At 35.6% G+C, this 25,330-nt stretch overlaps 1 protein-coding gene across 11 annotated transcripts in view; it reads left to right on the forward strand.

Moving 5' to 3' along the window:
- LOC123630380 (LIM domain containing preferred translocation partner in lipoma) overlaps positions 1–25,330 on the forward strand; it is a 648,766-nt gene that overhangs the window by 509,770 nt on the left and 113,666 nt on the right. The gene's annotated exons all lie outside the window — the stretch shown is intronic.

Below are 25,330 nucleotides of genomic sequence, written 5' to 3' on the forward strand. Positions count from 1 at the left end.
TTCATAGCTGATCTCACGTAATCCTCACAACAGGTAGGCATTCATATCTAGATTTTACAGATGAAAAATGAAAGTTTTAGGGCAGTTCAGTTCCTTGCCCAAGGTTACATTGGTATCAAGAGACACAGCCTCAATCTTCATAAACTAGGTCGTCTGTGTTTGGTCAGCAAATACGTGTTTTTAAAGAGGATACTTTTCTCAGCTAGTTACTGTATTTGGCAATTAGTCTGCATTTTACACTACTGTTCTTTCTGTACCATTCCTATAACTCATTCATAGAATTATACAATCATAGATGGTTGAGGTTGGAGGAAACCTGTGTTTCCTGGTTCTCAGCACGAACACTAAGAATCACTCAGGGGAACTTTATCACTACGCAAACCTACACACCCACACACACCTATCTTGTACATACTACTGACATAACCCTAGACCTACTGAGAAAATATCCTCAGTCTGAGAAAATTTAGCAGATGGAGTATCGTATTCCCCAGGTATAATGGGAGGACAAAAAAAAAAAAAAAAGTTGAGAATTACTGGATCTAATCCAATCTTCTCAACTTACAGACAAGAAAACAGAACCAGAAAGTGGCAATAACATTCCAAAGATTTTTTAATGCCATTTATGGCATATCTACATAAGAACTTGGGTCTTCTAACTTTCAGTGTTAAGTGATTTTTTTGTGTGTTTATTCCTCAAAACTGCCTTCTTAGAATGTACAATGTTCTTTTTGATGGTTCTAGAGGAATACCAGGCCAAAGGAAGGGGGAGTGGTTAACATGCCTGGGATCCTATGGCAAATCAGTTGGTCAGGAGAGAATAAGTTCATTATATTATACTGGTCTATACCTATTTATTCATTTGGTTCTGGTTAAGTCACAGCTCATCAATATGGAATGCACATTTTCGTAATAGTAGATTTGTGGGTTGCATAGCTTTTTTGTGTCTGTTTTCAATTTCTGTTCCTTTGATAACTGAACAAATAACAGAGATGATGAAACCCAATGAGAGAATTATCTCCTAGATTTTCTGTGATCTCTCTTCTCTAGTGAATTGGTAGGTCTAGTAATGACACAGTAGATTATTATAAGGTTATTTGGTTTGTTTGTTAAGTAAATATTTATGGAGAGTTTACTGTGACCGTCACTGACCTAGGTGGGGTGAATCTAAGTTGCTATAAATCCTTTCTGTGAAAAAATGTACTATGAATAAATTTGGAGCTCTTTGCCCCCAAGAAATTCACAGACTGCTAGAAGTTAAGGAATCAAAAATATATGATAATCCTTTTTCCATGTGACAAATGTGATAAAGGAGCTTTGAACATATGGTTATGAGAGAGAATGTCTAGGGGGAGCTGGGAAAAACAGGGAGATTAAGAGTTGATATCTGAGTCAAGTCTTTAAGAAAGAATAGAATTTCTCCAAATAGAGAAAGAGAAGAATAGATGTTAGATATAAAAGAAACAGCATATGCAAAAGTACGGAGGTAGGAAAGCATGGCATGTCTGCAACAGAAAGACATATTTGCAAACTTCATAACAGAACTTCTCTGGAACTCAGGCAATGTTGAGCTGAGGGAGCAGTGGTGGGACATGGAAGGATAAAGACTGGGGTCTGATGATGAAAGATATTGTGTGATAAGTCATAGAAAAGATCCTTTGGAATGTTTTTCTGTGCGAAATGGGAAGTTATTACTCTTGTCAAATAGTGGGTAACATCAGATTAGTGATTTATTAAAGAAAAACAAAGAGGTAACTATTTCTGTTGCATATAACACCTGGATAACTTTATAAAGCCACTTCACAGGGGTTGGTAGGGCTGGAAAATTTATGAGACTAGATTTAAGGGACTTGTGGGATGAGAAAAATGGTATTGCTCTCTTTTTTCTCATTCAGTTCAAAACAGGAAGTGCCTAGGTATGCAGAAATGCAAATCAGATCAACTATATTTTTGGTGTGTTTTGTGTGTATTCAGATTTTCGTGTATCATGTGAACAATCCACCAGACTCAACTGAAAGAGGACTATCAGGTTTTAAAACTACATATAGATTTAAAGATTACTTGCAACTTTCCAAAAATAAGCAGATCTCCAGAAAATCATTGTGTATGTGTACATGTGTGTTTTATTTGTGCTGGTTCCACCTTCAGGGAGAAAACATTTCAAGGTCCTGATGCCTACTTAAAAGTTTTTATGTGTTTAGAGTGGAAAGTATCTTGGAAATCATCTAATTCTGTCATTTTTTTGATGAAGAAAATGATGCCCAGTGAGAACAGGAATTTAAGCCACAGCCACCAAATGGCAGTGCCAAGGCTAAACCTTGGTTTTTTTCATTAACCCTGGAAACCTCATTTTCTTTGTGTATCACTTATTTACACAGTGGTAGTTGTGAATTGAGTGAATTATCCCAAGTTAAAAGATATCTTGGTACTCACTTATAACTGGAGTTGAACTAAGAGGAGAATACTTGGGAAATTTGTAAGGAAGCATGAATGAATTTATTATTTATCATATGTAACCTTAGTTCAAATCATCTCTCACAAGGGGTGGGGGAAGAGGATGTGTGAGCAAGACAGAAAAATACCATAGGCCTTCTTCTCCCGTCTTCATTCTCAAATTGGTTTGATATGATATGAGATGGAAGTTTATCAACTATAAAGGATTGTGTCAGTATTAGTTTATGATACCTGTATTCTAGTTTCTATTGCTATGATAATAAATTACCATAAATGTAGGGCTTAAAGTAACACACATTTATTATCTTATAGTTCTGTAGGTCAGAAGTTCAGCATAGGTCTCACAGGGCTATAATCAAGGTGTTGGCAAGGCTGCATTCCTCTCCGTAGGTTCTAGGGGATAATCCTCCTTGCCTTTTCCATCTCCTAGAGGCTGCTTACAGTCCTTGACTTGTAGTCTCCTTCTTCCATCTTCAAAGCCTGCAACATGGCAGCATCTCTAACCGTATTTCCACAGTCATGTCTCTCTCTGACCACAACTGGGAAGTGTTCTCCAATATTTAAGGCTCACCTAGATAATGTCGATAATCTATCTTAAAACTCTTAACATAATCATATCTGCTTTTTTGTCATATACAGTAACATAGTCACAGGTTTCAAACATTTGTTCCTCATTGTCTTTGGGAGACAATTATGCTGTCTACCATAGTGCCCTTCTGATAAATTTCCAGTGGTCTTCTAGGGTTAACAATGCCAGGCTGGTCCTTGGGACATGCATGGAGGGGCCCCAGTAAGTCTGTTTATTAAGAGGCCCAACTTTTCCTGTAGATTCTAATCTGGGAGTAAAGGAAATCTTGAGATTTCACTATACTTTTTTATCATGCTGATACTTCCACTATGGGAAAGGTCATTCTGTCTTAACAACCACAAGATCCTAGAGTGTCTAGAATAAGTTTACTTATTCCCAAGTAGGCTCAATCTTTTTGATGAAGCATCTAAGCTCATAAATTATTATAATCCCATCTGTAAATTTTCTTGACATTGGTCATTTTGTCTAATCCTTTACTTGGTGCATCTAGGCTCCTCCTTTCCATCTTTTCTTCCTTCATTCATTATTTCTTTTTTCCCTCCTTCCCTATCTTCCTTTCTTTTCTTCTTTTCATCTACAGAGAAGTAAAGGAAGAAATGAAGGAGATGAGGGAAAAATAAATATGTTAAAAAGTATATGGGTAAAGAAAAGATGTCAGGTGGAAAGGTTGTTCATGCTCACCCCATCCTAATCTTAGGTAATTTATGAAACAGTCTTGTTTTTTGAGAATAGGTAACTCAGGAGTTGAAGAACCAAGTAGTAGAAAGCTTCATGGAAGACACTAAAGGGAATTAAGGAATTTTGTGACCAATGCTATGGTAAATGACATGTTCACCAAAACAGGGGTTCTTTTTGAATTAGGAAAAAAAAAAAAACATTGGTTCCCAAGTGAAAATGTTCTAACAGTGAGAACCAGGTCAGGCACAACTCAGAGACAAATAAAGTTATTCTAAAATCTAGATAGGAGAAGAAATAAGGGAATATGTTCTTAGTCTTAAGGATATACTTGCATTTACATGCCAGAATTCCCTCTTCCATGAACTGCTGTGTACAGTACATTGTCACGTTAATGTTAACTATGAAAATTAGATAATAGTCATAAAAGAATATCTTAATGAAAGGAGAATTGACAAAAATTTTTAAGGTAGCTGATTCATGTTTGTTTTTCATAAAATGAAAACAAAAATGCATCTCCTACAGTATTGTGGTAACTATAAACTATTAAAGTTGCAAAAGTTCTTTTTTCTGATCCTCTTCATTCTGTAATCTCACCTTAGGTGTAATTTATTTTCTCTTACTTGGGCCACAGAGAAAAGTTGGACCAGTACTATTAATACTTTGACAATTGGTATCAAAGTAGGAGAATCCCGTGTGGAAGTCAAACAGTGAAAAAGTGCTGGAACTGGCTGTTTGTAACCACTGCCTGCCAATAATGCCCACATTTGAACTTTGTTACCTCAGGGGTAACTACCTTGACAGTAATCTAAGTTTTAATCCAAGTCACATGAGACTGTGTGTGGGTAAAGTCTAAAGGGAACATTCCTTTATTTCTGTGCTACAGAATGACTATTCTCAACCTGCCTTAGGAATTTTATTTTCCTTCACCAAAAACGTGTGTGTATACATATATACTGTACATATACATGCTAGTATGCTTCACTTAAAATAAAAAGCCTCTATAGAAAAACCAAAGAATTCTTTAATACTTATGAAAAGTAATTTACTGTCTGTACTGAGATCAATTTTTGAAATTAGCCCTCCAACAAAGAATTCTTTCCCTTTATTAGAATTGTTTCATGTACTTTAACAATTATTTGTAGTTTCCTTTTCCTTTTTTGATAACTTTATTCCAAGATAATTCAGGTTTTTTTCAGTTTTTTTGTTGTTTTTTGTTTGTTTGCTTGCTTGTTTACCATTGGGGAGTTTTTCTGTTTCTATTTGTGTGGTTATTCCTAGTATGAAAGGAAACTCTTGACTTTTGCTTACTTATATCCAAACAACTTACTGAATTGTTATTTTTTTATTTTAATAGATTTAGGGGGTACAAATTGAATTCTGTTACAGGTATATCTTGTATAGTGGTAGAGTCTGGGCTTTTAGTGTACCCATCACCTGAATGGTATTCATCATACCCCATAGGTAATTTTTCAGACTTCACCTCCTGCCACCTTCCCTCCTTGTGAGTCTCCAATGTCCATTATACCATTCTGTATGCTCTTGTGTAGCCATAGTTCAGCTCCTACTTACAAGTGAGAACATGTGGCATTTATTTTTCTGTTCCTGAGTCTCACTTAGGATAATGACCTCCAGTTCCATTCAAGTTGCTGCAAAAGACATTATTTCATTCTTTCTTATCACTGAGTAGTAATATGTACCACACTTTATCTACTTATCAGTTGATGGATACTTAGGTTGAATCCATATCTTGTCAATTGTGAACTGTGCTGTGATAAACATATGAATATAGGTATCTTTTAGATATAATAATTTCTCTTCCTCTGCATAGCTACCCAATAGATTGCAGGATTGAATGGTAGATCTATTTTTAGTTCTTTGAGAAATCTCCATACTCATCTCTATAGAGTTGTATTAATTTATATTCCCCAAAACAATGTAAGTGTTCCTTTTTTACCATATACTTGCCAACATCTATTGTTTTTGACTTTTTAATAATGGCCGTTCTAATTGGAGTAAGATGGTATCTTATTATGGTTTTAATTTACATGTCTCTGATGATTAGTGATGCTGAGAATCTTTTCTTATGGCCATTTGTATAGCTCTTTTTTTGAGAAATGTCTATTCATGTCATTTGCCCACTTTTTAATGGAGTTGTTTTTTTCTTGCTGAGTTGTTTGAGCTCCTTATAGATTCTGGATACTAGTCCTTTGTCAGACACATAATTTGCAGATATTGTCTCCCATTCTGCAGGTTTCTGTTTACTCTTTTGATTATTTCTTTTGCTGTGTAGAAGCTTTTCACTTTAATTAAGTTCCATTTGTCTATTTTTATTTTCATTGCATTTGCTTTTGAGATCTTATTCAAAAATAATTCTTTGCTCCTAGGCCAATGTCCAGAAGAGTATTTTGTAGGTTTTCTTATAGGATTTTTATTATATCCGGTCTTACATTTAAGTCTTTAACAAACTTATATTAACAAACTTTTCAATTTCTCCAGTGATTATTAGACTGCTGAAGTTTTTTTTTTTGTTATTGTTATTTTGTTTTGTTTTACTTCTATTGGAATTCATCTGGTTGTTTATATTAATATTTACTAAAAAAACATGCATTTCATCAAGATTTTCAACTGGGTTAGCATTTCAACTGTGTAGGTATATTACTCACATAATTTTTAAAATATCTTTGTTATCTGTATTTATATATATTTACATTTATTTTCATTTTTATTTATTTAATTTTTAGACAGAGTCCAACTCTGTTGCCCAGGCTAGAGGAGCTCAAGCTGTCCTCCTGCCTCAGCGTTATATCTCCCTTTTTACTTTGATTATTTTTTTCTTTTCCCCCACCCTGCCTTAGTTTAGCTTTCCTAAGGTATGTCTGTGTGTGTGTGCATGTGTGTGTGTGTGCGTGTATGTGTGTGTGTGTGTGTGTGTGTGTGTGTGTGGAGTTTGCTTGCTTTCTAACTTATTACGTTTAATACTTAGCCTTATAAATTTCTACATTCTAATTTGATTTAGTTTATTTAGTTATTCATTTTTGTAGTACCTTATTCTGAATGTCTTCTTTGTTTAATAATGAAAGCATTTAAATTTATACATACCTCCCTTTGACTTTATCTGCATTCCATGGATTTTGATATCTTTTTTAATTTATTAAAATATTTTATAATTCAGTTCTTCCATTTAAGAAGTATTTAGAAATTTATTTCTAAATTATTTTTATCCTTGTTATTAATTCCAACTTTTTTAAATTGAAAGAAGTTAAGCCTTAAAATTTATTACTGACATGTGAATTCCTGACTGAGCATTATGAAACTTGTTTAAATTGCTGAATTTAGTATTTTGTCAGCTGGGAACACTAAATACCCCAACTTAACTTGATATTTGTAAAGCTCAGAGCAGCATTGGGGTTCCTGTACACTTTGGCAATTGCCCCATGGCTAATTTGGCCAACTTCCAATTCTTCGGGGCAAGACAAAGAGTTGTCTCATTGCCACCTGCTATTAACTAAATGCTTAGGATTCAGTGACTTAGGGGTGACTGGGAGACATGGGAATGGATTATTGTGGCAGCCTGTAGAACCTCCTTCCCTGGGGAATTTTGAGAACAGCAAAGAACCATCTGTCTGGGGTGGCTTTAAGAGCAGCCCTGCCTGAAGGCAGGTGCATGGATTAGATGACCTGTGAAGATTGTCATCCCTCCCAGTGACTTCAGTGGAAAGGATGCATTTGATGAATTTGAAAAGAGTCCAGGAGGAACACTGATAGGTTTGGGAGCATATGGTCAAGAGCCTGAGGGTGCTGAATCCTGCTTGAAATTGGAGCCACTCATTGTCACCCCATGCCCTGAATTCCAGAATACCATACTCTACATGTGAACCCAGCAGTCACTTATTACACCCTTGGAAATTATATGCAGATGTGGTTCAAATTGGAGTAGTTCAAATCTTTGTTGATCATAAACAGAATTTTTTTTTAACAGATAGCTCAACTGATCTATACCTAGACATTAAAACACACTGTTGAACATGATTCTTTTGGTTAAGCCAGGTCTGCCTGTATAATACAAAATGCAGTGACCCCAAGGTTAAACTTTTTAACCTTGTTCCTCATAGGTTGTTCTGTGTTTGTTACAGGCAATTAAATAGCTTGATTAATCTTTCAGAAGAGCTGTCCTAATTATATCAACAATAGCTTTATTATAGGTACTTAAATGAATTAGTTAAGTCACATTTATTGTGATCTAATTCTCACCGTATATAATGTAATAATATTTTTTAAAGTTATAGAGAAAGGGCAATGTTCCCCAAATATTTTCATAATGATATGCCATACATAAATAGTAGAGTGACTAACACTGAAAATTGTTGTGTGTCTAAACAAGTGACAAAGTGACAGGCAGAAAAGGTAGACATGGGAGAGGCCAACTAATCCATAGTTAGAGGGATTATGATTTAGGGAAGGCTTCATGGACAAAGTAGTGTGGATGAGCAGAATGTGGGGTGTGGATTAATTAGAAGAGGTAGACAAGACCAATCACAAACCTCTCCTAAAAAGTTAAACTATTTTAAAACTAAGCTTTGTGGCCTATCAAAAAAAAGTAGGGCTTTCAGGAAAAAATAGACCCTTAACTCAAATGATGTACATGATCCAGATAGGTTTAAAAAATTCAATGTTTAAAAACTAACAACTTAAAAAAAACCTAGGGTGAAATATAAATATTGATCTGATCTGATATTTAAAAACTTTTCTTTATGCTTTATAACTATAAAACAATAAAGAACAGTCACAAAAGAAATTATCAATAGATTTGACAATAAAAATGTTAAAGTGTATATAAATGTCAGAGACAAAATAAAGAAACAAATGGGAATTATATTTGCAATGATATAAGCAAAGCTGTTTGTATGAAAATTTTCATGCAAATATCCCAGTAGGGTTAGATGAGGGCTATAAATCATTCTTAAAGAGATAAATACAAATGGATAATTAACTTAAAAGAATTTCATTCACACTAGTACGAAATGAAAATTAAATTAACAGAAATCTAATTTTTCACCTATGAAATTAGCAGAGATTTAGGAAAAGAACTACTCTCATTTGCAACTGGCAAGAGTGTAAATTGGCCCAACACTTCTAGAAAATTATTTTGCAGTGTTCCTCATGAACTTTAAATGTCTCATACATCTCAATCCAGACAGATGGATAGATGGATCAGTCTATCAATTAATAGATAGATTTATAGATAAATGGATAGAGATATATATCTATATATATAAAAATATGTATATATATCTGTCTGCATCCTAAAGAAATATACATTGGAACAATATCCACTTATGAAAATGTTCGCTGACATACCACTTACGATGACAGATAGAAAGGGCATCTGTTGAGTAAAATATTATAAATCCCAAATGATGAGATATTATCAAAAAACTATATTTAAACAATTTAAATGATTTGGGAAAATATCTGTGGGGAAAAGCACAGGTTAAATTTGCATATTCAGTATTATCAAATTTACATAAAAATATGGATAGAGAGTCTCAAAAGCACATTAAAATGTAAACAGCAGATTATATATAATTTTAATTTTTTTCTATAATTTTCCTTAATTTTCAAATTCTCTACAATGAACATGTGTTATTTTTATAATTACAAAAGAATTTTTGAAAAATATGTACATAGAACTAACTAGCGAAATAGGAATGTTTGAAATACCAAGGAAGGAACGTTGTGACCGGTGTAGTGAAGACATCCCTGGATCAAAAGCTGGGAAACCTCTATTCTACTTCTGGCTCTGTCACTGAGAAATGGGGAGATTTGTGGAGGTTTTGTCTTCTGGCCCAAAGATTCCATAAGCCAACATTTTACCAAAGAGCCCTTCCTAGTGTACCCATGGGCCTGTAAACCTGGGCAGACAGGTTAGCAGCCCATATAGTAAATTTCCTGTGGGTGAATTGCAGACCCCCTTATTGATCACCCTTATTTTTTCACTCTTCTGGAGGAGCTGAGAAATCTGCTGATGCCGTCTCTGCTTCCCATTTGTCCTCAGCTGTGAGGTAAAGGAAGCAACTATTCCAGCAGTGCTTTTCTGGTCTCAAGCACTTCTAGACTCAGATACCACTTCAACGCCAGACTGAATTTTGGCCAATTTTGGCTATGGCTTGTAGCTGAATTTATCAGTTATGGATTTTTGAAATATCTAGTGGCCCTAGGGAAAGTGGCAGTGTCCTCTCGGTAAAGAACTATGGAACCTTTAGTCCAGCTTTTCAAACCCTGTGATTCAAATTGTAATGGTAATTATCATAGGACACCCTTAGATGAGAACAATCTGTGCTACTTAAATGGTCTACAGTATAACCTTTCTTTTCACCTCTTTCTCAGCTCCATCCTACCTTGTTCTAGAATATGGCTTATTCCACTTAACCTGCTCTCATCTGCTTTCTATTTTCCAGACATATATTGAAATATCTTGGTGATTATAACCTTCTTCTCTCACATACTTCCACCCTTACACTTTTTGCTGTTACTTATTATTTTTGGTCCTGATGATATATTTTCATTTCAGTAAAGTCTTAAAGTACAATTGTGTTCTTAGTCCACCATCCTGAACCAGAAGTCCACTATTTCATTATCAGGAAATACAATTTTATAGCAAATGAGTCTCCAGAAGTGTTATTTTCAGATGATAGGAAATGGTCATGTAGTCAATCTATAAACCCCCTAGCAATAACAATAACAATAAAGATAGTATTTATGGACCTGGTAGGTACTATCCAAAGCTCTTTATATGTACTGACTTGTATAATTCCTTTAGCAACTCTGATATAGTAGATTCTATTATATCTACAGATGAGGTAATTTATGCCCAGATAGGTCAGGTGACTTGCCAAAGGTCACAGGGCTGTAAGTGACAGAGCCAGATTTTAAAGGCAAAGAATGTGCCTTCAGAAACCTTGCTCCTAATTGTTCTTAAAATAGAGTGAGATGGCTTAGGAGGCCAGATGGAGACTCTTATTCTATGCTAGTAGTAAATTTAAAGCTCTTTAATTTACTCTGATGATACTTACATAGTTTCAATGGATTCTCATTTCCAAACATATTCACATGATAAAAGTGTAGGCTGCTTTCATTCATAGATATAAATAGTCTCTTAGTTGCTACAGCCAACCTTTTTGGTGTCCCCTTACTCTTAACTTTGAACATTTAATTGGATCCCTCATGCTATGTATATTTGATTTTTAAAAGTTATAGAAGTTACATTGACTTTATTCCTTTATTTGACATCAGCAAGACATAATTCCTATAAGCCAATTAATGATGTACCTTTCAACTCTGACTATGAGAACATTAGCTGGCATAAATATCAGACTCCTTTCTTGTAAAGACTCACTGTCCTATGTTTTTTAAAAATAAAAATCATCTAAAAAAGGATGGCTTGCCATTGCATATACTGATATAAAGTCTTTCAATATCAGGCATTGCTTGGGATCCTCATGGAGTACATAGACAAATGAGCACAGTTCCTGCTGTAAACATTCCTCAAGATCTTGTAGGTGGATTAGACAATTACATAAAATGCCTTTAGCACAAAATGAATTATCGTGATTGCCTGAAAAGAGTTAAGATCTCTACAATACTTTGAAGCAGGAAGAAGTTATATATCCTCTGGGTGTACAAAGAAAGGCTTCATGAACAACCCAATAGAAAAATGAGCCAAAGTTTTAAACAGGCAATTCACAGCGGGGAAAACATTGCAATATTCATTAGAAAGAGAAAAGGAAGGAAGGGAGGAACCCAGGGAAGAAAAAAGGGAGGAAAGGACTGATATCTTGTTTGGCTTCTTGGAGAAGGCAGCGTTTGAGATGGTCCTTGAATATAGAGTATGATTGTGATTGGTGAAAATGAGTTGCACAGCATCCAAAATGTAGAAATAACGCAAGCACAAACACATACACTGAAAAACATAAAGCAGTTAGGAAACAGAAGTCCAAGGCTCTTGCTGGTTCTTAGATGTATAAGGGTCACATTTTATTGTTCTATAATGGAGGGCTTTTAATTTCAAGTGATGAGTGAATGAATAATTCTAAATATTTTATTAATATTTATTAATATTAATAATTCTGAATATTTTATTCCATAGTGTTAGAAAAATTACATTCCCTTTTATAAGGAGTGCTTTATACTTTAGGTGAAATTCTAAGGAAACTGAGGAAAGGTTATAAGATAAATCTAAAAGTTCTTAAAAACTGGTTTCCTTCTGGGATAATGGGCTTGTAACTGAAGATGAGAAGTAGTTATTTACAAATACCTTTGATAAACGAACTTTGCATTGATATCATAGTGTTATCTGTGAGCTTCCTAAAGACCAGAATTTACAATGGCTCTTTGAGTAGCAGTCATTCTATCTTTATTTCCTGCTAAAGGCCAGAATTTGAAATGAGCCTTTATGTGTGCTTGATAGTAACACAGTTTGACTAACAACAGTGCCACTTTATAATAATCTTTTAAAGTTACTTCTTAGGCCTTCTGACCCTCATGTTTTGTGAAGGTAAGTGATCAATGACTATCATTCATTGGCTCTCATTGTCTTGATTTTGTTAGTACTAAGGAGTTATAAATAATCTTGAGTTTGTTGATACTAAGGTGTTACAAAAAGTTTGCCTTTTGCTTCTCAAACTGAATGTCCACAGAAATCAGCAGTAGTGTCATCCACGTATATCCAAGGCCAAAATGTATCTGTTTATGTAGTAATAGACTTTATAAGGCAAGAAGGAATCCAGATTGTCTATTGAGAGAAAATGTGGGTATTAACATAAGCATCATCAAGTCAATTACTCTGGTGCTCTAGTTTACTAAATGGTGCTTTTGTAATAGGGACCATGTTGCCTGATGGGCTCTGAGCTTTAATGTTCTCATAATAATGCCAATGAATAAAGGTATCTACCTGTGGACTTTAGTGCATAATCTCTCTAACATTTTAAGACTGTAAGAAAGTAATGTGTTTTATGCTCTGTTATATTCATATTTTCTAGTAGAGCATACCTATCCAAGCCCAATATCCTACATCAATTTTAATAAAGAGAAATTACATTTAATTGTATCTCTATCGTTTCACATTAATCCATTATGAATACTTTATTCCATAGCATTAGAAAAATTACATTCACCTATTAGTGAAGAACAGTCTTTTATAAGGAATCTTTATACTTTAGGACCTCATAACGTATTTTAAATATTTCAGGCTCAATAAATGGTAAGAAATGAAAAATAAGCCTGAACCCGTAGAGTTAAGGACCATTTAGAAGTCTTTTGTCTTCAGGTGGTGATCATACACTTAAACTTATTTGAAGCACTCAGCAGTTTATAAAATTCATATCTTTCTGGAGTGATCCATGAGAGATGACTTCATCATAATGAAACACTTAAATTTGATTCTTGTGAATTGGAAAATGATTGTAATCTTTCCCCCACCAGGAAAAATAGAGGGCGTTTTTTTGTTTGTTTAATATCAAAAACCAGGCATTAATTCTGATAAAATGTAAAATCTCTCTGCTGATCCTCTGCCTGTTCCAGTTCTTCATGAACATGCACAATTATTATTTTTAGCAAATAAACAAATTTGAAGCAAAACATCAATTTGATATGATATATACACATGCCCTTCTGGAGAAAATAAATTAAAAGACATCAAGTGATTTCCTTGGTATCACCATCTCCTCCCCTCAAAAAAAAAAAATTAAAACACTAGTTTTTAATGTCTTCAGAAAGCAAATGAGTAAAAGAAGCATGGTGTTTTCCCAAACTTGCTATGTAAACTAAAATCAAGAAATTTACGGAAAAAAAATGCAATAGAAATTTGTTTAGTACATTTGGGTCTGCTGAGCTAATCAAAATGTACTATGATTGGGGAATCCCAATTGTGAGAGAGACAGGGAGAGAAATATTACATGATAAATTGGATTTCATAAAAAACTCTGAAACTTGTTTTTTAAAAGACACCATTAAAAAATGAAATAGCAAGCCTCATACAAGGAGAAAATATGTGCAATATATATGTATCTGACAAAGGTCTGGTGTCCAGAATATAGAAGGATTTCTTACAACTCAATAAGGAGAAAAGAATGTGATTTTAAAATAGGCAAAAGATTTGAACAGATATTTCTTTAAAGAAAACATGCAAATAACCAATAAGCAAATGAAAAAATGCTCAAAATCTTTGGCCATTAGAGAAACAAAAAAAAAACTCTGTGAGGTACTTCTATATATGGATTAGAATGGATAGATAAGTTAGAAGATTTAATAGATTGACAATACCCAGTATTAACTATTATAGAAGGTAGAGCAACTGGAATTCTTATATAGTGCTGGCGAGTATCATATATTGCTGGGGAGGATGTAAAGTACAGCCACTTTGGAAAACAGTTTGGTAGTATCTTAAAAAATTAAGCATTCATTCGACATGTGACCCAGAAATTCTCCTAGATATTAGCCCAGAGAAAATGAAAAGTTTTTTTTCCATACAAAGAGTTGTACACAAAGTTGATAGCAGCTTCATTTATAATAGCCAAAACTGGGAACAATCTAAATGCCCATCAATAGGTGAAAGGATAAATTGTGCTATTTTTTACATTTATTTTTATTTTTATCTGTTTATTTGTGTTTTTTTAATTTCAGAATATCACGGGGGTACAAATGTTTTGTTTACATAATTTGCTTTTGTACAGTTTGAGTCAAAGTTATAAGTGTTTCTATCACCCACTGTGCATTGTACCTACTAGGTGTGAATTTACCTATCCCCTCCGCCCTGTCCCACCTGCCTGATTTCCCTTGAGTTTTGCTTCTAAATGTGCACATAAGTGTTGATCGATTAGTTCCAATTTAGTATTGAGTACATGTGGTATTTGTTTTTCCATTCTTGTGATACTTCACTTAGAAGAATGGCCTCCAGTTCCATCCAAGTTGTTACAAAAGATATTGGTTCACCATTTTTTTTATGGCTGAGTAGGAGTCCCACCATTTGATCCAACAATCCCACTACTAGGTATTTATCCAAAGGAAAAAAAGCCATTTTATAAAAAAGACACTTGTACTCAAATCTTTATAGCAGCACAGTTCACAATTGCAAAGATGTGGAAATTATACTATATTTATACAATGGAATACAACTCATCAGTTATAAGAAAATTAACTAATATGCACAACAATGTGGAAAAAACCTTACAAACATGATGCTGAGCAAAAGGAGCCAGAGCCTTCCTCCAAAGAGTACCTACTATATAATTCCATTTTTATAAAATCTTAGAAAAGATAAAGCTAATCTGTAATGTCAGAAAACAATAGTCTTCTAAGGCTAAATCTTAGAAAAGATAAAGCTAATCTGTAATGTCAGAAAACAATAGTCTTCTAAGGCTGAGGGCAGGGAAAGGATTGACTATAATGGGGCACAAGGGAATTTTTGGAGTGATGGAAATGTTCTAGAGCTTGATCATGGTAGTAGTTATAAAGGCCTGTACATTTATTAAAATTGATCCAAATGTACACTTAAAATGGGTTTATTTATTATATGTAGATTTTACCTCAATAAAATAAATAAGGAAATGTATATTTCACCAATTTTTATTTGAAATATGGCCAAGGCATATTTGAGTGATGGCTGTCAGCCTTGTGTTTGGTGCAAATCATAGTGAGTAATGTTGTAATGGATCCTCTACTAGTTCCAGTTTGGGTTTCTTTAAAGGAGAGCAAGAAGGAAAGACATTTGTGAAACAATGTGGGTATAGAATGCTTTGAGATTTTTATGTTTTTTTCCCCACTAATATTTTAAAGTTTGCTTATCCATACCTAATTGAAATTTACCCTCTTTTTCTAAGTGAAATGTCTTTATGGAACTTTTTCAAAACATTCTACTTAGATTTTATTCTAAGATATTGAAATATTGTTGTACTTTTTAATTAATTTACATAATAATTGATTAAATAGTACAATTATAGTAACAAGTTAAAATGACATGAGCAGGTTTGGGACCAAATACAGGTGGCTCTGGTAGCAGGTGTAGCAGGAGGCACACAGGTGAGGGAACATTTGAAATAGAATTGAGGCCATGTTCCACTTCATATTGTGCTGAGGTTAGGTGTGTCCGTCCAGAGGAAGTGGTTCCTTAGGGCTGCAAGGCAAAAGTATGCAGACATACTCAAGAGTAGCAGAGTAGCCCGGAACACCAGCCAAGCCACAAGCTCCTTTCTGTGTGTGTTACAGATAAAATTGAGAGGTTAATCCAAGGAGTCTAGGGCACATTGTCTCAACTATATCTCTCTGACCAATCAACCAACCAATGAAGTATACATGTAGGAGTGACTTATCATGGAGTTGCAGAGATAGAAAGAACTTTAAAAAGGCATTGTACTTCACCTTCCCATGAAGCTTACATTCCAGCTGCAGAATTCCCATCCACTCTGCTTGAACATCTTCGAATATTAGGAAGCCCTTGGCAGTGATGAAGAGGAGAACATTCAGAACAGAAAGAAAACTAATCACAAAATAAGCAATAAATAGGCAAGTGATAAGAAGCCAGTTTCCCCACCATCATTTGTTGTTTTGGGACTTGTTGATAAAAGCCATTCTCACTGGAGTTAGGCGATATCTCACTGTGGTTTTGATTTGCATTTCCCCTGACGATTAGAGGTGTTGAGCATTTTTTCATGTGTTTGTTGGCCATTAGTCTATCTTCTTTTGAAAAGCTTCTGTTCATCTTTTGCCTACTTTTCAATGGGTGGTTTGATTTTTTTCTTGCTGATTTGTTTGAGTTCTTTATAGATTCTAGTTATCAGCCCTTTATCAGATGTATAGCATGCAAATATTTTCTCCCATTCTGTAGGTTGTCTGTTTGCTCTAATGACTGTTTCCTTAGCTGTGCAGAAACATTATCCTCATTTACCCTCATTTTGGTTCATAAATCATTGAAGCCTAGATTTTGCTTTGAAATCTGGTCTGGCCAGTCTTTGGTTTTGTGTGTGTCTTCTCTCTCCTTATAGTTTGATGACTTCTTAGGCTGTGAGGGGCATCCACATACTAATAGAAAGTGGACAATACCAAACGTGTTCAAAAATCTTGGTGAGTTTAATATTTTACTTGCAGCTAACAAACCAAAGCTCCTCATAAATGCACACAAACACACACATACTTTTCTGTACTTACATAAAATGTTCTACTTATCTTTCGTAGTCTGATTCTACTGTCTCTCTTCTAAAGTTTTATTTGATCAGGCTCCCTCTCTCAATCTGACCCCATCTCTAGAAAAAATGAATTGCTTTCTTGAATAACTCCTATGGTATTTCCATATGGCTCTTTAATAGCCTTCATTATGTTATGTTATAATTATATATGTCCATGTGTTCTAGGGAAGGCAGGTATCAGGTGTCACGGTAGCTGTTTATTTTAAATGTTTAATCTATCATGAGTCTTAAAAATTAGTAGTAGTTAGCTGCTCAATAAATGTTAAATTGAATTATTTTCAGTCTTATAGGAAATTACTTGAGTTATTCCTCTTCATTTGTGAATTTTGACAATCCTATATTAAAAGTTGCATTTAGAATATGAGTTCCATGAGGGTAATGGGCACATCTGTCTTAGTGCTGTATCTGCTATGTTGGAACATGAGTAGGTACTCAGTAAACATTTTCTAAAAGCATAACTTTAATGAATCTTCTGCCTTGTAAGGAGTCTTTAGAACAGGAATGGATATAAAATTGATCTCTAATATCTTTGTAAACTTCTTAAGTCAGTAAATTTCTTATATAAACTTTTTTATTAAATAAGTTGATGAATTCCTCAGAATAAAGCTGATGATATATAGATGAAACAAGACAGAGGGATTCTAGGCAATCGCTCCTCCCCTTCATTCTTCTTCCTATTCCCCACCAATAGAGCAAGATCCTCAAAATTCTTAGGGTTCTTTGGAGCATATTTTGAAAGTCTCTAATTTTGGTTCATACTCAAATTTACAAAAGAGGAAACTGAGGGTCCATGGTGATTAAATGACCTTTCCAAGGTTACACAGCTATATATGGTATGGCCAACCCATGTCTTCTGACTCTTAATTCCATTGCTCTTCCAACTACCATTCATGTCCCCATTTTGCTGTATTTCATGGACAGCATCTTTTTTTTTATTTCAGAATATTACAGGGTACCAATGTTTTGGTTACATGGAATGGATAGCATCTTAAACATTGAAATTTTTTTTCTTTAATAAAGATCTTCCCTTTTCTTTAAAGTACACCATCACTCCCAGTGGTACCACGTGTGCCAAGGTAAATTATTCCTCAGTGTTCACAGACCATCATCACAGCACTCTGTAGTCATACTGCAGCCTCATTCTGTGTGCATATATAGTTCCTTTAATTTTTCTGTACAAGTCAGTCTCTCCAGCCCCTTAATCACGTGTGCCATTCTCTCTGTAGTGCCTATAAGAGAACAGTTTGAGTATATTCCAGATGGAAAAAAATAACCCCAACATGTTGTAACAGGGGGGAAGAAAACAAACTGTGTAGATGAAAGGAACAATCTACAGGTTAATTAGTAGTATGGCCACAAATATGTGCAAAGTTTTGTTTCAGAAATAAAGCAAGCTGTATTTCTTGTAACTATCTCTTCTTTGAACTTAACAGAATGCTGATAATGCCAAGCTATGTTTACAGTCCACATTTTTGCTAAAGACCTTCAACTTTGCACTCCCCCTGTGTGGTATCTCTTGCCCAAGACAGAACTTCAAATAAAAGCACAGAGCAGTACCTGATGCAAGAGCCCATTACTGAACTTACCTGCTATAACACAGTTGCTGTGGATTTATATGGTTTCTGAGAGCTCCCTGTATGTTTTAGTAAGGAAGAGCTCTTGACTTATCTCACTAGTTATTAGGAACTTGAGTATTAGTCATCTTGTAAAAATTAAATGTGTTTACTGAATATGATAATCTAAATATGGAAACTATGTTAGTACAAGAGGAATCACCCAGAAATATTCCACTGGCATAAATAGAACATTTCTACTTGCCCAGTTTTCTCATTTGTTTTATTTCAAACAAATGAAATAAAACACATTGTTTCATTTGTGTTTCAACACATTTGGGGTCTTGAAAGTCTACCCTCAAATCACCATTGAGTAGATTTTCTTTACCTTAAGTCAGCCTTAATCTAAATTTAGTTTGTGTGTTCATCTTAAAAATTTTATGTTGGAATGCAAAACTGAAGATTGAGAAGGTCCTTAGGAAAACACTTCATTCAGTGCATTCATGTTATGGAAGGGAGATACAGAGAGAAAATATGGTTAGCCCAGGTACATGGCTTCCTAGGCAGTGTTCCATTTTTCCAAACTCTCATGTCATCCAGAAAGTGCATCTTCAGTCCCAACCAAACCCTTCCTATAGAATTCTCTGTGCCTTTCTTCTGTTGCTCTGATTATCTCACAAGTCTATGATTTCTTGCTCAGAAGTTATGAGGGCTAGTGGATTTTAGTGGAATGGAATTTAAACTTTTCTACTTTAAAACTCAGTGATTCTGCTAATCTGAAGGTGGCAAAGAAGAGTGACTATTTATTTTCTCTCTCACACAAAGCAGGATTGTGAAGGGACTTATTCTCTGAATGAAAGAAGAGAGGAGAAAAGTAGGAACATTCTCATGTTTTATTCAGATGTTAACAAAGAAAATTGAGAAGTGTGTTTCCTTAAAATTGACACCATTTTTATCCCAAACATTCTGGTAAGTGATAGCAGATGACTGTGCAAGCTTCTGTAGAGAAAGAGGAGTTTTTCCAGGAGCACAGTCCCGGTGAGAAGCATTACCTAAAAGTAATGCACTAATTGCTTTCAATCTTGCATATTTTCACATACTGTGTACATACATATGTGTATTAATAACTGTTCCCTAGACGTCACTTCAGCACTCAAAGAGCTCAGTGTTGCTATGCAAGGGCTAGAGATGGAATCAGATGCAGACTGCAGTTTAGCGATGAGGATTTTACAGAGATGCAAGAATGGAAATGGCCTGAAGTTGTGAGACTTAATGCCCATGGGTCTCTGAGCTCTGATGTCACATCATGCGTCAAGTATTCATGGCATCCATCTGCCCACTCCACTGAGAATGTATACAGCACTGCCAGTATTTGTAAGGCACTAACTTATTAAAAACCAATCTACTCATATGAATCTTGCATTCTACCATGTGGATTTTCCTTAGAATATAATCTGTGGATAGAAGCCCCAGACATATAAGTATATTCTACTGTACTTTGCATGTGATTTATATCAGTATTCATAAGAAAGTTTGTTTTACAGCAATACATTTTAGAGGAATTCCCTACATTTTGCTGATACATATATATTTATATGTGTATGTATATGTATACCTCCCAGTAATACTTTGAGGTACCTAGGGCTGAGATTACTATTCCTGTTCCACCTATGGCTCAAATGGATGAACTAACTTGCCCAAGTCACAGAGGATATATATGGTACAGCTAGAGTCAAAACCCAACTCTTGGCTGGGCATGGTGGCTCACGCTGTAATCCTAGCACTCTGGGAGGCTGAGTTGGGAGGATCACTTGAGCTCAGGAGTTCAAGAGCAGCCTGAGCAAGAACAAGACCCCATCTCTACCAGACAGATAGATAGATAGAAAAAATTAGCCAGGCATGGTGGCATATGCCTGTAGTCCCAGCTACTTAGGAAGCTGAGGCAAGAGGATTGCTTTAGCCCAGGAGTTGGAGGTTGCAATGAGCTATGATGATGTCACTGTACTCTACCTGGGGCAACAGAGTGAGACTCTGTCTTAGAAAAAAGAATCTAATTCTTCTATCCACAAATTTACCACATATCTCACTTGAGTAGTTTGTATTCTTAAAAAAAAAAAGAAAAGAAAAGAAAGAAAGAAAAGAAACTGGAAACTTTCCCTCATATGACTGTTATAAATAACACCTGTGTATAAAACAATCAGTTTATACCAGCTGTGATCAAACAGGGACCAGAGCTTTATCTTATTTGGCTCCTATGCACCTTGCAGGACCTGCTACCTCACATCCTGCTGCCATTCCTTTGATTTTCAGAGCACACAGATGTTCAACCAGTGTTTCAGAGAGAAATAGTTCCAATGGTAATGGAGTTAACCTTGTTCTGGAATCATGCAGGAGTCATCTTGTAGACCTTGAAGGTCCAACACAATACTCCCATTTACAATGAGATTTTACCATCATGTGGAGGGAGAAATTCCTCATGCTCAGGCAACAGCGCCTACTAGTGGGAAGAAACTAATATTTAAGGTAGGATACCTGGGAGATAGTTTTGGGCAGCCCGAAAAAGTACTATACTGAGAGCCCAAAAGCCTGGATTCAGGTCTCATCTCTGATGATGGCTTGCTACAAGATCTTACCAAGTCACTGTCTCTTCCTTCATCTTTGTTTTTACATCTGGAAATAAGGAGTCTTGACTGGATGCTTTGTATATTTTCTGTATATCTTGGGACTCTTTAAATCATCTTAACGATATATTATGGGCATTTTGGCACTAAATGGAGAAACAAAAGCCCAAGTAAGACTACTTGGCTTCCCAAGGAAATGGTGTCAGGTGAGAATATCGCCCATGTCTAGGTTCAGTGCCATGTGTGCAGGTATTAATAATGTGGTCCAGCCTAAGGGTCACTAGACTGGGCTTGCATTACAACTCTGCTGCCTAGTTCTCAAGCCATGCACAAAGTTATTATCTATAGGTTAACTGATCTATTAAAAGAGGATAATAGTCTAACTGAGCTTTTAGTTATTACAAGATTCAAATGAGGATATAGAAATTAGGAAGTTCTATGTGAACTTGCAGGATTATTTTCAATCTTCGTATGTCAGAAATTTGGAAAAAATGATGTTAGTTATATTATAATTTTCATTTTTCTCTTTTTGGTTTCTATTCTAAATTTGTATCCTCCACAGAGGCAGGTACTGTAAGGTAGAAATCTTTCGGTAGTCACATATTGTCTTAGTCTGTTCTGCGCTGTTATAACAGAATACCTGAGACTGAGTTATTTATGAAGAAAAACATTATTTTCTTATATTTCTGGATGCTGGGGACTCCAAGATCAAGCCATCAGCAGGTTCGGTTGTCTGGTGAGGGCTGCTGTCTGCTTCCAGGGTGGCGCCTTGTGCTGCATCTTCACATGGCAGAGACGGAAGGCCAAGCTATCAGAATGCTGCACGAAGCCCCTTTTGTAAGCCTTAATTCCATTCGTGAGGGAGAAGCCCTCATGGCCTGATCACCTCTTGAAGGCCTTACTTCTATTAGTATCATATTGGCTATCCCTGAATTGTGGAAGGGACACATTCAAACCACAGCAAACATCTTGTCTGATATGATCACTGGAGAAAACTACATGTGAAATACTGGTTCCTTTGCATAAAAGTTTAAGTATATATATTTATAGTTAATATATATAAACTGTTATTCACATGATCTGTTTAGTTAACACTCTGATTTCCTGTTTTATTCTTTTGTGAAACAGGAAGGTAAGAGGACATTTTAGAAAACGTAATGCCCTGTACAAAATGAGTCAGAGTTCTCCAACTGCAAACTGTGGCCCCCATTTATGTCTTGTGTCAATAAGATTATTGCATGTTCTGTACGTGGATTCCACCTCATACGGAACATATTCTTTTTCCTGAGCTCAGTTTGTTGGGTTGATACAAATTTAGATGATCTTATATCACACATTGAACTCTTAACTAGTTCTATAGGCCATTAAACCTTTTCAAGTTTCAGTTTTTTCATTGTTAAAATGAAGATGATTATAACCCCTGCTTTACTGCCTTCAAAGATTATTGAGGGATCAAATGCATTGATAAATAAGATAAAATACCATATAAATGTAAAGGATGCTTATTGACATCATAGGGGGAAGATTATGGTATTGCTGGGTGCTGAAATACAATAGCTTTAGAAGCACCCTTTTGGGTTACCTCATTATTAGGTTTGCTCTCACATAACCAGAATAAATTTGGAGATTTCCTGCCACAAAAGCTAAAAGTAACTGGGCAAATTTAACCTTTGATTGGAGCTAAGGGAAGTACAAATTCCCATGAGAGGTGCCGTGGAGTAGATTCAAACCATAAGTCAAAAATAATTGTTGCAATAGTGGTTGTAACAGTACTAGTAAATATTGATTTTTCTTTTAACAGATCAATCCACAAAATGAATTTTAAATACAGAATAATAGATTAAGAGTGGGAATATGAAAATGTCCATGTGTAGAAATTAACTCAAAGAGAAATCTTGCTTTGGCCAAAAGAGATACTGACGTTCTCATCACGGATGTTCTAAGATTTATACAAGCTTCCTGCCAGGCCACATGTTTGTAGGAATTTTGGATTTTTAAAGTCATAAGCCAGTGTGGAAGACTGGCTAGGTGGGTAGGTTCTAAAGCCAGACTGCCCAAGGCTCAGTTCCCGTGTTAATGTTTACCTCTGTGGCTGTAGGCAAGGTATTAATTCTCTCTAAGCCACCTTTTGTCAACTATGATGGAGATAATGATAGACCCTACATCACAGGGTTGTTGGCAGGATTACATGTGATAATACATTTAAATACTTACAATAATACCTGGCACATAATAAGTGCTGAATAAATATTGACTACAATCATCACTCTGGGGTCTCCAAATTTTTGTAGGGTTAGGATTGAAATTTTTAGCACTAAATTCTATTAATAAAATATCAATAAATATAAATCTTATATAACTGCCTCGGAGATGCAGCTACCTCTGCTTTCCACGTGATGACTATCATCTTGAGAATGTCGTCCAAAGCATACTTGTTTCTGGTTCTAGTTGTTATGAGCTTTTCCTTTTGAGTTTGTCCTATACCTCCTGTAGGTGGAGGGAGAAAGAAGTAGGGCTCATGCTGGGCACTCTCTAGATGTTACCGTCCACTGAACTTCATGGCCAGGTAGTTAAGGCAGTTACTATTATCTCCTTACAGAGGCTTAGGAAAGGTGACCACAGTGCTTGGCACAGAATAGAAAGTAAGGGCATCTGTTGAGGAGTTGACACCATGGCTGGATAGATAACTAAGACCTGTCTAGTGAGATCATCTACTCAGCTGCTTGTTTTCTGAGAAAAAGCTCAGAAGATTTAGGACATTTGTCTGTGCTGCCCATAGCTATAACAAAGGCAGGTATCACAACCCTTATTTACTTTATGTGGTGTTATATATGACTTTGTTTAAAGGGTACTATGTATTTTATCCAGAACTACAAAGTAATGTTTTTTGTTTGGTTTGGTGGCAGTAGGAGTGGTGGTGGTATTTTTGTTCTGTTTTTTATTTTTTGTATTTGTTTTTGCTGCTTTTTCTGAGGGTGGAAGTTGTCAGAAAGTTTTTGTCATGACTACTGTGTATGTGTATGTTATTAGTTTAACTGAAGGTTGGGAGCAGGGTAAATAGTGCCCAACTCAATGCCTCTGTCTCCCAATATTAAAGTCGTAGTTTCCTAGGATGTAGCTCCTGGGAGATTAGGCAGTAGCCATCACCACCTTCTAATACTCCAAGACAAACTACTCTTTGTAGAACACGTAAGTGCACCATCCTTTGTATGACAGAGGTTCTAAAATCCACTGCATTAGAGTCACCTGGAGAACCTGTAAAATCGTTATTTCAAGGCCCTGGCCAAAGAAAACAATCTCTGGAGATTGGGGCTTGGGTATCAGTGCTTAAAAAAAAAAAAATCCTGATGGGAAGCCGGACTTTAAGGGTCAAAACTCAGGGTCTGCTATGAAGGCCCCTCACCTGTTCTGATCTCCCTACCTGTGGCATGACTTTCACTAAAATCTCCTGACACTTGGGGGGTTGGAGAAGTGATGCCGTCCTGGACCTTCTTCTGTCCCTGAGACTGGGAATGGGCCCTACTCCTAAGCAATGCTGATAACAGCAGAGTTATGAGTGAATAATATTCATAGAATAACATGTGCTGATTAAGAATATAGGGTTTAGAAGTCAGACTTGGTTCCAGTCTTAGCCCCACTGCATTCTGCCTTTGAGACTTTGGCTGGGTGGCTTAACCTCAGGATTCATAGCTACAAAATAAGAATAATAGATAGAGGTTGATAGGTCCAGGTAAGAGAATGTATGTGAAGTGCTTAAGGCAGTGCTCGGCACAGAGAAAAATACATAATAATTTCCTATTTTTCATTAAGCTCCTTCACAATGCATATATTTAATTAGTGAAACATGCTTGCTGTTGCAAACTTATGTGGGACTCCCCCTCCCTACTTACCTCCTCACCTGAAGGTCTAACCTAAGCAAATGTCTATCTATAAATGAATCAGGTTGTGGTTAGACTGCACACTAACTTCCCTTTATCAGGAGATCACTCAGCCTTCACTTCATCTCATCTGGTTTGTTGCCTAAGCCTTTGTCCACCTGTTCCTGAACATCTCTTCCTGGCAACTTTGGGGTTTTGCTTTGTGTGTATGTGTGCACATTTTGTGTGTTTTACCTTAGCTTAACTTCTGTTTTTGGACTAATATGTTTCTTAATTGGACTGTCTCTGAAAGTGTTCCCACTGGTCCTAGTGCTGTGGC

The sequence above is a fragment of the Lemur catta genome, chromosome 1 (genome assembly GCF_020740605.2).
Source record: "Lemur catta isolate mLemCat1 chromosome 1, mLemCat1.pri, whole genome shotgun sequence".
NCBI classification, from domain to species: Eukaryota; Metazoa; Chordata; class Mammalia; order Primates; family Lemuridae; genus Lemur; species Lemur catta.